Below are 15440 nucleotides of genomic sequence, written 5' to 3'. Positions count from 1 at the left end.
CAAGTCAGCCTGACCAGGTGGTGGTGCAGTGGATAGAGCATCGGACTGGGATGCGGAAGGACCCAGGTTCGAGACCCCGAGGTCGCCAGCTTGAGCGATGGCTCATGTGGTTTGAGCAAAGCTCACCAGCTTGGACCCAAGGTCGCTGGCTCCAGCAAGGGGTTACTCTGTCTGCTGAAGGCCCGTGGTCAAGGCACATATGAGAAAGCAATCAATGAACAACTAAGAAGTCACAACGAAAAACTAATAATTGATGCTTCTCATCTCTCTCCATTCCTGTCTGTCTGTCCCTGTCTATCTCTGCCTCTGTAAAAATAAATAAATAAATAAATAAAAATTAGTGTTAAAAAAAAAAGCAAGTCAGTAAAACTCATGTAGCTAATCAAGATTACATTAGTGAAATGTTATCATTTATTATATTATGTAAAAATTTGACACCAAATTACTGTCTTTTTTGCAAGTTGACATTGTTACTGATCATTCTGTGCCACACTTCTTACCCCGCCTGCCCTAACTTCCGGTTCTCGGGCCCTCCACAGTGCTCCCTGGACCTCTTCCCCCGAAGGTCTCCAGCTGTGCAGCCTTTGCTACCTGATCACCCACTGGGAACACCACCAGCTTTCAACCTCACACCTTCTCACACTTCAATCTGACTTTGTCCCTCAAGGAGCATTTGTAGAGCACTTACTATGTGCTAGGCACTATAACACCTTGGGGTATTATGGTGAACAAAAGATGGATTTCCTGCTCCTATGGAACACACAGTCTAGAAGGAGGAGACTGACAAAGGCCATCTAAGGAAATACTAATTGCAAATTATGGCTGGTGTTTTAGGAAAAGAACAGGTGTTGAGGTAGAGACTAGTGGGAATGAGGGAGAAATATTTCGTCTTTGAGGAAATGGCATTTAGGCCAAGATCTAAAGGATGAGACCAGTACAGGAGAGCTAGTACTGTGTAAATAGGGACAAGCATTTGGGCAGATGGAAACGTATGCACAAAGCCCTGCAGGAGAACCCTCATTCAGAGCTATGCAGACTATTCCTGGCACAGGCAGGTCCTGCCTAAGGGGTAAGAGGTGCTGGAATCCAGCCCATCTCTGCCCCCTACGCTGTGTGCCATGGTGAGAAGAAGGGAAGAGCTTTCTTTTTCTGATTCTCACGAAGACACCACATGGGCTAGCAGTAGTCCTGGCCTTCAGGCGCAGAGGGAATGGCTCTTAGTCCTGTCCTCTTAGTTCACGGGCTACAGCCTTGATTCACATGCTGGGACGTGGTTTCCAGATGCAGGTCTCCATACGCCTGGCCATGGCCCAGTCTGTGTTTGGTTTTATCTATCCAATGATAACAATTCAAACTGATGTGGCATTTTACATTTGCTTAAAATATCATTCCATCTTTCAGTATCGCTGTGAGATAGCAAAGGCAGGCATTTTTTCCCCTTAAATGTACATACAATAAAATGAACCGCCATGGTTCCCAGAGATGATCTCTCATCCATTCTTCTGCGCAAGCGCTTTTCTCAGGTTTGGGTGTCCTCTCTGGTGCCCTCTCACCTGCATCGTCCACAGGGCTATCCCCTGCCAGACCTCTGAGCGAAGCCTCCCGTGTTCTCCCGTCCTGTGTAGGCACCCTGCCCCGGACACAGCCCTCATGACCAGAGCTCCTGTCCTCAGTGCTTTCCCCTCCACCTTGCCCACCAGGCTGAGGAGGGACCAGGACTGGCCTTTCGAATCCCTAATACTTGGCATACCTCCCGGATAGCCGAAGGAGCCTGGGGAAGGTTCACTGCACGAATGAATGGAAACTGCTGAAGACTCCGCAAGTAGCAGACTACATACAGGTCAGCAATGACTTTGGAGACTTTTGATACAAAACAATGGAGGGGGAAAAAAACACAACAAAACAAGGAGGGGGTAGGATTTGCCAGTAAAGATGTGGGGAGGGAATGAAAAGTGGGGTGGGTGGAATTACCAGTATTTCCTTTAAGTCACCTGCAGTAAATTAATTCCTCCGGCCTTTGAGCAGTGTGACAAAGGTGTGTTCAGAAGCAAACAAATAAAGCTTTGGAGTGAGAACTTTAGGCACTGGCCCATAACAGGGGCAGGAAGTCAGAGGCTTTGCAGAAGGGGAAGTAGGAGCCTCCTGAAATTACAGCACCTCCCTGCAGGTCCTTCGCTCACACCTCCCCGAGCTCCCCCCCCCCCCCCACTCTCGCCTGGGCGGCAGCGTCTTATTCTTTGCCTTCTGATTTGACGGCCTTAGATGCTGACAAGTTGCTTTGAGGGCTGGATTCTCTGTGGCACCTGGGGACATGAGGCTTCTTGTCCTGTACTTAGTATATAAATCAATTTCATCTTGGAAGCTATTTTTAGACTGGCGAAGCTGACTTATATTCTGTAGGAACGTTTATAATAAAAGCTAGAGCGGCATGCAGGAAACCTGGTTTCTCTCTCTCTTCCAGGGACCAGCTAGCTGCTTGCAGACGGGCAGTGTTCCACTTCCTTCCCTGCTCAGGCGGTGCTCACCAAGACTGCCCGCTAAGGTTTATTTATGACCCTTTCAAACCGACCACAGAGCTGTTTTCCATTCCTAAGATTGTGCCTTAGAAAACTTGGCCCCGCTTCCTAAGTCCTCTCAGTGATAGGACTCTCTGTGAACTCCAGTGGCCAGGAAAAGTATGATAAACAAAAGCACCCCCAGAGGGAGTTACTCAAGTTCCAAATGTTTGATCTCAAAATCCGGCTGAATTTATCGGTTGAAAGCACCATTGACAGAATATTTCTGGCTGACCTCTCTGCCCCGAAGCACCCACCACCCCCATTCTGAACGCTGAGCGTCTCGGCCCTCCTATTAGCATCTGCACAGATACCTCTCCTGGGAAAAGAGCCTACGTTCTTCCTGGAACCAGTGTAAACCCAAAGGAGCCTTTTAAAAATATATTTTAATAGCTGGAGAGGATCCCTCTTCTTTTAACTTCTGAGCTCATTCCCCCCTGGGAATCAAATGACATTTAGATTCCGGTGTATAAGTTGTTTTTTCTTTAGATTAGCTTTTGGGTAAACATTCCTCTGCAAATTATTGTCACATTTTAAGGGAACTTCAAGTGTCCAGTCAGACCGATTCCTACAGTGTTCCCTTCACTGCCCCCAGCTCGACTCTCACACACCAACTTCCCCATTTCTCAACAACTCAAATTCAAACTGATTCTGCTGTTGGTTAAAATATTTCCCCAACTTTCTGGAATTTCCATCTTTCACAGTTACCTGCCCCCTCCTCCTTCCCCCGCTGCAGCCGAAGTTTTGCCCACTAAGGTGAGTGCAGCTGGCCAGAGTCACGAAGGGTGAGCCACCACGGATTGCTCCATGCAGGTGCGGTCAGCAGGAGGCCAGAGGGTCCTTGAGGAGGGGAGAGAGGATCAACAAGACAAGCTTAGTGAGAGGCGGAGGTCTGGCACCGAGGCCTGGGAAAGGGGGAAGCAGCTTTCTACCTATGGATTCCCAGGAGCCTGGCGGTCACAAACAGAAAAGCAGGCAAATTATGTCTTTTTTCTTCAGCCAGGAGTTCGACAGCTCTTTACATCAGGGTAACCTCTCCTCATGCCCTGTCTGCTAACATTGCCATCGGAAGCTTTGTCCAATTTGGTGCAATTTTCCTTATACAGATTCTTTATCTCTCAGTTTCAAAGCATGTCCCTTTAATCAGGTTACCATGACGAGCCGGATGGGCTGTTCCCAAGCTCTAGGGAGCGCGATTCACATAGCCTACAATATAATTATCAAAATAGCAAACGATGTCTCCTCTTTAAAACTTAGAGTCATGTTTTATTTTGCTTTTGTAGGTTAACAAAAGTAAAATGGTCGAATGAAAAGAATACCTAAGTAGTTTCTATTACTGTCATAAAATTACTATGTTGCCCTCGACAGGTCACCTCGCTATCGTGTCTCTGCTCTGTAAATTAAAGGAGTGGGGACTACATCATCTCTGGCAATGATATTTTGTATTCAGCAGAAAGTGACATTTCTTTGACCAATAAGCTACATGGTAGGGAGTTTTTGATTAGTCATTTTCTGTGGTCATGGCTCCCAAGTTGGAGCTGTTCAGCCTGGTTCTGACTTCAGCTCTCTGCTGCACTGTGGATTTTGAAATCCAGTGAATGTGGACTGACTGTGCCAATTTCCTTCCTTGACTTTCTGAGCTTGGATCTTTTCTGCACTATTAAACACAGAAGCACTCATTTGAGGAATTAACTGAGGTGGTCACTTGAGGTCACATAGCAGCTGTGGCCCTTCAGGGTCTCACTTTTGCATAGAAACAACAATTCAAGAAAAAGAGAGAGAGAAAGAGAGAGAGAGAGAGAGAGAGAGAGAGAGAGAGAGAGAGGAGGGTTGACCAGATAACTTGGGAAGCTTCGGAAACAAAGCATTCCATTCTAAGTTTTTAGCTGTGGGTATTGAATCACAGCGCCTCCTGGGTTTTGTTCCCTATCAAATCACAACTTGGCCAACATTTACTGGCAAAGGCCATAACCAGTGCTGTGGAGGGCAGTGGAGAAACGCTTCCTTGACCAATCCCAGAGTAGTTCTGTGACACCACATCCCAGGAAGAAGGTTGGGGGGAGAAGTCTCTTTTTATTTGGCCACATCCAACAAGCCTTTGTCAGGAGTTCCAGCTGTGAGGATACCAGTGTGGAAACAGTACTCCTGAACCTTGAAGCTGTAATGTTAACACATGCGCCAAATCAGAAATGAGAGCAGTGCTTCTCAATCTCTCACGGGGATACTGCAAGTAATTTATTACTATGATACTTAGGGCACTAAAGTTTGAAAGTGATTGTTTTGAAAACATAACTAAGAGTGAATTCAGGTCATCTTTCAATATTGAGATGTTTGTATTTTGGGTTTTTTTGTTTTTTGTTTTTTAAGTCTTCTGCTGGAATACCTCTGCAGGATGGAATTGTTTGTTTGTTTGTTTGTTTATTTATTTATTTATTTATTTATTTATTTATTTAGAGGAGAGAGAGAGAGAGAGAGAGAGAGAGAAGGGAGGGGAGGAACAGGAAGCATCAACTCCCACATGTGCCTTGTTGACCGGGCAAGCCCAGGGTTTTGAACCGCCGACCTCAGTGTTCCAGGTCGATACTTTATCCACTGTGCCACCACAGGTCCGGCTGGAATTGTTTTTATGTAGGAAAATACCTTGAAGACACATTTAAGTATTAAAAGATGGGACAGAGCCTGAAGAGACAGATCAGTGGAGGAATTATTTATCTGCTCTGCCTAATACGGAGGATGGAATGCATTTCTGTTGGTTGTTTGTTGTTGTTGGAAATAGGCCAACTAAGAGATGGGATGGTAATGCGATCCGGACAAAGTGGCTGAAATGCGGCTCCAGAGGGAGGTCACCCAGCTTCACGGCTGTAAAACCCACCAGGAGGCCCCTGCAACAAAGCAGTTTAGATGCAAGAGAAACTGTGCCTGGCTTCCAGCCTCTGTCCAATTCCCATTCTCAACCGGGCTGGGCTAAGGTGCTTTAAAATAATAATATAATAATGCCATGTATATATTTACTATAGATATAATTTTAGTATTTTACCACTTCTATGTGTTCAGTTCAGTAGCATTCAGGACGTTCACATTGTCGGGCTGGGCTGAGGTTCTTCTTTCTCTGGGGAAAGGGAAGCCCCAGGGCTTTCCCGGCCCATCTCCCTGGCTCCCTCTACCGAGGAGGTTCCTGACACGGCTGCTACCATCCTGAAAATCCAACCAACCACAGGAAGGGGGATCGACCCTATCAACATTTAAGCCAGAGCGTCGGGTCACCACTACGTGGAAGCTGCCAAACCGTAGAATGGAATCAGATAGCCCAGCTGGGCCTCTGACACGCCCGGCCAGCAAGGTGCCCAAGCTCACCCCAGTCACTTCATTAATCTCACAGGAGGTAATCCTGCCTTTTGGGGGACTGAAAAGTTTGGATCCCATACTACTTGTCTTTCAGTCGGGGTTCCGGTCAGGCATGTCTAATATTCAAATGGAAGTTATTGCATTCCTATGATGTTAACTTATTTGGCAATAGTTCTACATTCACAGGATTTCTTTATTATTACTCTTATTATTATTATTATTATTATTACTTTGATGAATATTAAAAAGAAGATGCTAAGATATATATTTGAGTCAATGCACCTATAGATATGTAAAAATAGACATTAGATTGGAAAGGAAGAACAGAAATTCACTGGAGGAAGAAAGCTAGATCCATAGCTTCCTTTGTGTTCCTTTTCTACGCCTGTACAAAATTCACGGTTATCCCTGCTTCTAAAATTTCTTTCAACACTTCAGAGGGTTACTGTAAAGATGAAGAGATGAGTAAAAAACAGTTCTTAGCCCTGGCCGGTTGGCTCAGCGGTGGAGCATCGGCCTGGCGTGCGGGGGACCTGGGTTTGATTCCTGGCCAGGGCACATAGGAGAAGCGCCCATTTGCTTCTCCATCCCCCCCCCCCCCCTCCTTCCTCTCTGTCTCTCTCTTCCTCTCCCGCAGCCAGGGTTCCATTGGAGCAAAGATGGCCCGGGCACTGGGGATGGCTCCTTGGCCTCTGCCCCAGGCGCTAGAGTGGCTCTGGTCTCGGCAGAGCGATGCCCCGGAGGGGCAGAGCGTCGCCCCTGGTGGGCGTGCCGGGTGGATCCCAGTCGGGCGCATGCGGGAGTCTGTCTGACTGTCTCTCCCCGTTTCCAGCTTCAGAAAAATACAAAAACAAAAAACAAAAAAAAACCAAAAACAGTTCTTAGAGTCGTGCTTGGCACACAAAAAGCGCTAAGATACTATGATTATTGTCATTATTGATGTTAGAGCACTCAGTACACTATGATATGGTCATAAGGGCTCGCTCCTTCACTGACTCCCTCTCGCTCCAGTGTCAGGTCCTTTAGGATAGAAACTTTGTGACTCCAGCACACAGAGAACAGCAGAAATAAGCATGAGTTGGTTGACTGCCCTTTTTTTTTTTTTTTTGGTAGAGGACCAGATAATTAATACCACAGCTTCTGGGGTCAAAAGGTCTCTGTCACAGGTACTCAGCTCTGCTGTTGTGGATGAAAGCACCATCAACATTAAATAAACAACTGAGGGTAGCTGTGTTACAATGAAACTTTATCTAGGAACACTGAAATGTGAATTTAATATCATTTTCACATGACACAAAATATTATTGTTCTTTTGATTTTTTTCCGGCTACTTAAAAATGTCAAAACCATTTTTACCTTGTGGGTCATAAAAAAACAACAACAACACATAGCAGGTCAGATTTGGTGCCAGACCACGGTTTGCTGACCCCTAAACTAGATACGTGGGCAGGTCCAGGGCAACAATTGGGCCTTACTCATATAACCTTTAGTCTAGTTCTTCTCATGGGATGGATGGTCAAATAAGGTTTGTCTAACTAGCAAATGGAGAAAGGCGAAAGGGAGGGATTTAAGGAAAGTAACTTACTAAACTGTTTCAGAAAGATTTAATTTGTAGTGATGACAGGATGACGGCTGGCTTGGCCATGCCTGTTATGTGGGTGGGGTGGCAGTGATGGGACCCAACTGCATCTACCAAATCTTTTGTCATATTAATAATAACTCTTAATGGAAACCTTAAGTGACACCGATGGTTTTATATCCTGCCTGTGAACTGCCTTCAATCCCTTTTGGAAAAGTTGGAATTATACATACTTCTAAATAATACCTGCTGATCAAAAAACAGGACCAGAATCACATTACTGGATACCTTCTCCAGAAAAGAAAAACTGTCGGATTATATTAAATATATTGGCATCCTAATTTCACAGAACAGAATTGGGAATGTTGCAGAAATAGAAAAATAGCAGATCAGTGTCCAAAAGCACAGATAGGCCCCGAATTTGATCCACCTACACAACTGAGTCAGGCCCAGCTGGAATCAACAGATGCTGCCTGCTGTGCCTCCTGGTGTCCACGCCTCCCTCCCCCTCACTCCAGTTGTCTCCCAGGCAGAAAAACGCATTTGCCTCCAGCCAAGTGAACCCTCTCCTCCCTGAAGATTAGGTGTCCCCATGCATATGGAGGTACTCAAGTTACACAGACACAGGTACAGCTTTATTTTTTCTTAGGGGTTCTTAATTTTATGTGTGTGTGTGTGTGTGTGTGTGTGTGTGTGTGTGTGTGCACGCACGTTACGCGCCTACGATCTGATTTCATTTAGATCTCAGGCAAATGTTCATTTGGAGGGCAGACTTTCATATAGGAATCCCATAATAAATGGCATTTCTCAATGCAGGACTATGACCAAATGAATTAGGAGAACAGCTCTGTCAGGAGGGATGCCTCTGGAATAAGAGGGAAATTAAAACAGAGCTCAGGTTTTAAATATAGTGTTAGAATGCCTAAACACGTGTAGTTTTAGAAAGAACATAGAGTCATAGAGAGAGGCCAAACTTCTGGTGTTTTGTAGGTGAGGAAAGAGGTCGCTGGTAACAATGACTGTCCAGAGCCCCTGTGCGTAGGGGAGGTCTTGAACACAGCTCTCTCCTGAACTTGACTCAGGCTCGCTGCATAGAAGATGCAGAGAGGAAAAGGAAAGGAGGCTTTCTTTCATTAAAGTGAATTGTCACACACCAATCTGTAGCTTTAGAAAATATTAAGGCGCCTGACCAGGCGGTGGCACAGTGGATAGAGCGTCGGACTGGGACACAGAGGACCCAGGTTTGAAACCTCAAGGTCACTGGCTTGTGCGCAGGCTCACCAGCTTGAGCGCGGGGGTGCTGGCTTGTGTGCGGGATCATAGACATGACCCCATGGTCACTGGCTTGAGTCCAAATGTCTCTGGCTTGAAGCCCAAGGTTGCTGGCTTGAGCCCAAGGTTGCTGACTTGAGCAAGGGGTCACTAGCTCTGCTGTAGCCCCCCCCCCATCAAGGCACATGCAGAAAGCAGTCAATGAACAACTAAGGTGCCTCAACAAAGAATTGATGCTTCTCGTCTCTCTCCCTTCCTGTCTGTCTCTTGTCAAAAAAAAAATTAAGCAATATTTTTTATTGGAAAAGAGCTTGTACTTGATTCCACCACTTAGCTATGACCACAGTAATGCTTGTTTCCAGCGTAGTGCTGAAGCGCTCATGGTCTCCCCCTGTCCCTTTGTGCAACATACCACATAGGTACAACAAAGCTCAGAGGACAGAAATGGCAAAGGTAACTTTTTCCTACCAGCACCTACCCAGGACCTGGCACATGATACATGCTCAAAAACACTCTTGGAACATGTAACCGTGGGATAAGATACAGGACAGGGTAGAAGTAGAGAGATAACCACAAAAGGGAAAAGGTTTAGAGAATCCTCGCAACTTTCCTATAAACTGAACATGATTCAAAAATAAAAATGTTCTTTTTTTTTTTTTGTATTTTTCTGAAGTTGGAAACGGGGAGGCAGTCAGACAGACTCCTGCATATGCGCGACCGGGATCCACCCTGCAAGCCCACCAGGGGTGACGCTCTGCCCATCCGGGGCGGCGCTCTGTTGCGACCAGAGCCATTCTAGCGCCTGAGGCAGAGGCCATGGAGCCATCCCCAGTGCCTGGGCCATCTTTGCTCCAATGGAGCCTTGGCTGCGGGAGGGGAAGAGAGAGACAGAGAGGAAGGAGAGGAAGAGGGGTGGAGAAGCAGATGGGCGCTTCTCCTATGTGCCCTGGCCAGGAATCGAACCCGGGACTTCTGCACGCCAGGCCGATGCTCTACCACTGAGCCAACCAGCCAGAGCCTAAAAATGTTCTTTAAAAATGTCTCAAGAAGCTAGTGGTTATTTCAACAAATATTCCAACTGACCAATTATTTTATCAGACCTCTGGAATTCTCTGATTTCTACCTGTGTGACATTGTGGTGACCTTTCCTCTTTTCGCCTTAGGTTTCTTTCTTTAACTCCCAATTTCAGATTCAACTTCAAATTTTATCACACTTCTGAAAATATGGGGTGCCTCGTGACTTAGTCACTTACTCACTTAACACTGTGTGTTCATGGCTCGGGGTCACTCAACAGGAGAATGACATCGACAGTAGCAGACAGTCACCCGGATCTAGTTTAGATTTAAATAAGAGATTTGGTTTACTGTACATAAATGTTTATAATTTAGAGTTGAACTGCGCAAGGGAGGGAAGTCTAAGAACTTGTAATCAAGGAGAATTCTTGCTTCTAACAGAGGTTTCCTTTCTTCGAACATGAGTCAGGTTCGTTTTTAGCAGTGGCAGCAAAACAGAAACAGGGCATCAGACCGAAGGAGCCCGCCCTCTGCTGCCACAGGGAGGAGGAGGAGGGGTTCAGGGCAGAGAAAGAATAATTTTACTTTTCTTCTTCTTTTTAATAGACTAATTTTTAAGGCAGTTTTAGTTTCACAGGCTTGTTCTTCATATGCCGTCCTCCTAACTTCCTCTCCTCTTCTTTGCCTCTCAACCGAGTCCTACACAGGAGTTTTGACGTCTTGTTCTCTGAATGCAGCTTCGTTGTCCCTGCGCCAAAGTTTTGATTTTCTTCAAGTTGCTGTGAACTCTGGTGGTTGGTTACAAAGTGTTCTAACTCTGCAGCTCACTTTTTTTTTTTTTTTTTGGTATTTTTCTGAAGCTGGAAACGGGGAGAGACAGTCAGACAGACTCCCGCATGCGCCTGACCGGGATCCACCCGGCACGCCAGGGGCAAGACTCTGCCCCTCCGGGGCGTCGCTTTGTCGCGACCAGAGCCACTCTAGCGCCTGGGGCAGAGGCCAAGGAGCCATCCCCAGTGCTCGGGCCATCTTTGCTCCAATGGAACCTCAGCTGCGGGAGGGGAAGAGAGAGACATAGAGGAAGGAGAGGGGGAGGGGTGGAGAAGCAGATGGGCGCTTCTCCTGTGTGCCCTGGCCGGGAATTGAACCCTGGACTTCTGCACGCCAGGCTGACGCTCTACCACTGAGCCAACCAGCCAGGGCCTCTGCAGCTCACTTTTAAAAGATGGGATTGCGATGTTATTTTTTTTTACTTCCATAAAATCCTTGACTGATTTAACCACCCCTTTCCCCCCACAGCTAAAGTGAGTGCCTTTCACACTTTCAAAACTTTTATTTTTAACTCTTCAGGCCCCCCAACTTAAGATGTTTCAAATTGCAACCTAGTACACATAGAAACATGTACGTGAAATAAGTCTCTCAAAACAGTTCCTAGCATCGCCACTTATTCTTACAACAAGCACTCTTCTATTCTCTCCTGATTCATATCCTCTAAAATAGATTTTGCCCAGCTGTTTGAAAAACACGGCTGCATAGACTGTCAGTCCTTGGGAGTGGAGCCCCCCAGTGACCATTCACACACATTTGCACTGGAGACGGATGCAGGAAATAAAATCATATTTTAGACACCTTATTTTTGCCAAAAATTGGTGATGTTACGAAGATCAACGGAAAGGGAGAAAGAAAACAAATGTGTCTGGAAAAATCAGGACATTATGAAAGACGAATTACAGTAAGTGCCAGCCTTTCGGTGAAAGAGAAGCACATTTATTACTGCTCCTTGTCCTGAGGTCCGGCCTGGTCTGTCCGAGCTCCGTAAGATTTTAGTAAAACATGGTAATTATGCCCGAATGAACCCAATTAGCTAACTAGCTGTCATTTTTGATGTTTAGAACAAAAATGCCTTTCTGAGTCTACACAGTTGAAGATTTGTGATTATGAGTTTGCACATCTTAACTCAACACATTTTGTCAATTAAATTTATTTTCAGAAATTCAGACAGAATAGGCTGGCCATCCCTGCTGAGCATACAACTAAACCACTGAGTCTGCGAGCATATTATTGTGTGTCAGCTTGAATCATAAGAGTGGTGGGTACAGTGGCTATAATGACATTCTCTACTCGTGGGAGAGGGTGTAGAGGATATAGCCCAACTTCTTCATCCTGCGGACAAAACTAAGGTCCAGATTGGAGCTGCTGGCCCAATGGGCATTGGTTTGGGACTTAGCTCAGACCTCTTCTCTTCCTGTGTGATGAGGGCTGACGTTTACCTCTCTGAATACTATAGTCACAGTAGACATGGTAAAAAGTCCCGTGGATTCACCATCTTTTTTATTTTATTGATTGATTTTAGAGAGGGAGAGAGACAGAAACATCAATCTGTTTCTGTATGAGCCCTGACCAGGGATCAAACTGGCAACCTTTGCGTATAAGGATGATGCTTTAACCAACTGAGCAAGCCCAACCTTTGCATATCAGATGATGTCCTAACCAACCAAGCCATCTGGCCAGGGCTGGACTCACCATCTTGTGGCAAGTCCAATTTTAATACATCTAAGATAGCCATCTTCAGGATGATTTTAACAGAAACTGGGGAACCTTTCTGCTTTAGAGTTAGCACTTTAGGAAGATGTAACATCACAAAATCATAGGAAGGAACGCCCTAGCATTCTCAGTCAAAATAAGGGTGTTAAAGGCCTGTCAAATGCAGTTGACAAAAACTAGGACTAGATCCCATCTGAAGCCTTCCGTGCCAAAGCTCCTTCTGTGGAACAAGGCCTGAAAGGGGAGGAGAATAGGAGATTTTTCCCTAAACTGCCTTTTCAGGACAGTAACGAATTATGAATCTTTGCTAGGTATCATGTTCTCACACTTGCAGAACTTTGGTGACATGATTCTGCAGAATTTTCTGATATCTATTGAAATATTCCCCCTGGAGATAAGAAAGGAGCAAGAAAATTCATTTAGTGAATACGAAGCCCTTCTCTGCCCTGTGGAAGAGTATATTCCAAAGTTTGTCCCAATTTGGAGTGGCCTTAAGGAGAATGGGATTCGAGATCAGTGAGACCTGGGTTCGCACGCCAGCTCCACCTTTGTACTAACTAACGATGGTGTGTGTTTTATGGCTCCCCACCCGCCACCGGCAAAAAAAGCAAGCAAAAACACCCACTTCCACCTACATGGAATTGTTAATGTGACATATTTGTAAAGGCACCTGGCACATAGGAAACTCAAATATCAATGACTTTTTCCTTTAAATTGGCTAAAAAAATGAATTTCTGTTTTTTGAGTTATATCTTCAATCTGTGTTGCATATGGATTCCCATGGGAACCAAACTTTGGAGGATGTACACACGTTCTGGCACAGGAAAAAGAGAGATGATAGAAACCTTTTGTGGCTGAAACAGGTCCAGGGAGTCTTGGAATCGTCAGGAGCCACGATGACTTTCTTTCCCTACTTCAGAGCTCCATCACCCCAACGTGGGGGTCTGTGTTCAGCTAACCCTCCACCCCTCCGCCCCCTACCAATCTCAAAAAAATCAAGTTCGGTAGCTCCCAAGTTTCCAAAGCGTTGTCATTTTTAGATGTCTAATAAAATAACAAGATCATTTGGTTCTGAGGGGGAATATTTAAAAATTTCGTCAACTCGAGGTTTGAGAATTACTCTCATTTATTAAGGACCCAAGGGGCTGGGCACTATGCGAGCATTGCCGCGGAGTCCTCACAACTACTCTGGGAGGTAGAAACTGTGATCACCAGTTAGAAAAGCGGATCCCAGGCAGGAGAAGTCACCGAGGCCGGGGTCTGAAGCCAGGCTGAGCCCAGTGTCATCCTGTGCGGCTGGTGCTCTACCCAGTCTGCACATCCTTCCCAGATACACTTCCCCCCTCCGGAACCCTTCACAACCCATGGCATCCTGTCCTGTTCGGCGGTTTAGATTCATCTCAATTAATTTGTAAGCACCTATGTGACCCCATTCTCAAGCTCATAATTTAGGTAAAAATCACCTACAAATTACAATTGGGCTAGGAAACCTGGAATAGGGCTGACTTCCTTCGGGGAGAAAAGTTGTTTTAGTTAGCGTATCACTCATATTTCAATCAAGTTTTAAACTTAAAAACAATTTTTCTTGCCTGACCAGTGGTGGCACAGTGGATGTAGCGTCGACCTGGAGCGCTGAGGTCGCCAGTTCACAGCCCTGGGCTTGCCGGGTCAGGGCACAGGCGAGAAGCACCCACGCAACTTCTCGCTCCTCTCCCCAGCCCTCTCTCTCCTCACTAAAACAATAAATAAAGTCTTTACAACAAAACAAAAAAATTTTTCTTCGGCTAGACTCAAAAATTTTGCATGTTCCACTTTGAAACTCTGCAAATGCACTAAGTATTTGGTAAGTGAATGAATGGAAACGAAGAGGTATTTGGCTTTGATTGGTCCTTAAACACCTACCAGCTTAGAAAATGATATAAATATAACACTATCCAAGTCTGGGTGAAATTGGATTTCTAGTCCTTGGAAAGAACTAAGTGGCAATTAATTTTATTGCTCATTTTGAGTGAGGGTGATAATGTTCCCTAATTTGCAAACTATGGAACCTTGGCCCCATCACCACTCTCTATGGGCCTTGCCCTTCAACTGCAGAATGACTAACATTAGATCATCTTTTCATACTTTGACCGCTAGCCATAGCAAGAAATTAATTTTCATCACGACATAGCACATACATCCCTACAGCTGAAACACATGCCATGAAGCAATAACTTATCCTTAACGTGTGCAATGCACTTTGATGTTTGTCAGCTTCTCTTCTATTAAAATACTGATTGCCAATTACTAAAAAGATCCCGTGATCCCCTATTTGTAAGAGTGTGAAAAACAGTAAGTGGTCTCTTATTATCTAGAAATAAAATTCTGTAAGAGAGTAGAAAGGTAATTTTCATCTTATTCTTTTTAAAAATTCTTATTAAATGAGATGTCTGCCATCTTGAGCCTTCGGTAATCGGCAACAGCTCCTCCCCCACTCATCTTACAGGAGTCCTCGCCTGGGCCTCAGGGGCCCGTTAGTGAAAAGCATTTTCAGGAACCTTACAGGCTGTTATGTCTTCCGATGCAGCAAACAGTAAGAAAGTGACAGTGATTTTTCTTAGTGGGTTCACTCCCAGGTTATAAAATGGAGCCTCTTATCTTTTCCTGAAATAAAACTTACAAAATTTACTACTGAGGCCCCCAGCCCTTTAAGAGTGGAGTTGGCCTGGCTCGTACTGAAAAATAAGAGACATAAAACATCAACTATTTTCTGTGGGCTGTTCTGTGATGTTTACACAGCTCTGGCTTCTTGGGGTGACCTAGGTTCTTATGACTTGAAAAATGCCCGGGCAGACAAGCAGTCTCTGAGCAAAACCAACAAGCACCCAATTACTTTGTTTGCACAGATGCAAAGGCATGGAAATAATTTATATGGTAAGGTCTGAATTCCAAAGTTTGTTTTGTTTTTAATTATACACCCAACCAAATACATAAAATCCCACAAAATGAGTGCAGCGAAAAATGTCATCCTTTCTATTTTTAAACTGAAATATAGAGCTCATAAAAGTGAGGCGGTCATAAATTTTCACTTGGGGACAAAACCACTCTCTACCCAGGGAAAAATGTGCGCGCGCGCGCACACACACACACAA

This window comes from Saccopteryx bilineata, chromosome 6 (genome assembly GCF_036850765.1).
Source record: "Saccopteryx bilineata isolate mSacBil1 chromosome 6, mSacBil1_pri_phased_curated, whole genome shotgun sequence".
Taxonomy (NCBI): domain Eukaryota; kingdom Metazoa; phylum Chordata; class Mammalia; order Chiroptera; family Emballonuridae; genus Saccopteryx; species Saccopteryx bilineata.
The sequence above is the reverse complement of the archived record's forward strand: the minus strand, read 5'-3'. Positions refer to the sequence as shown.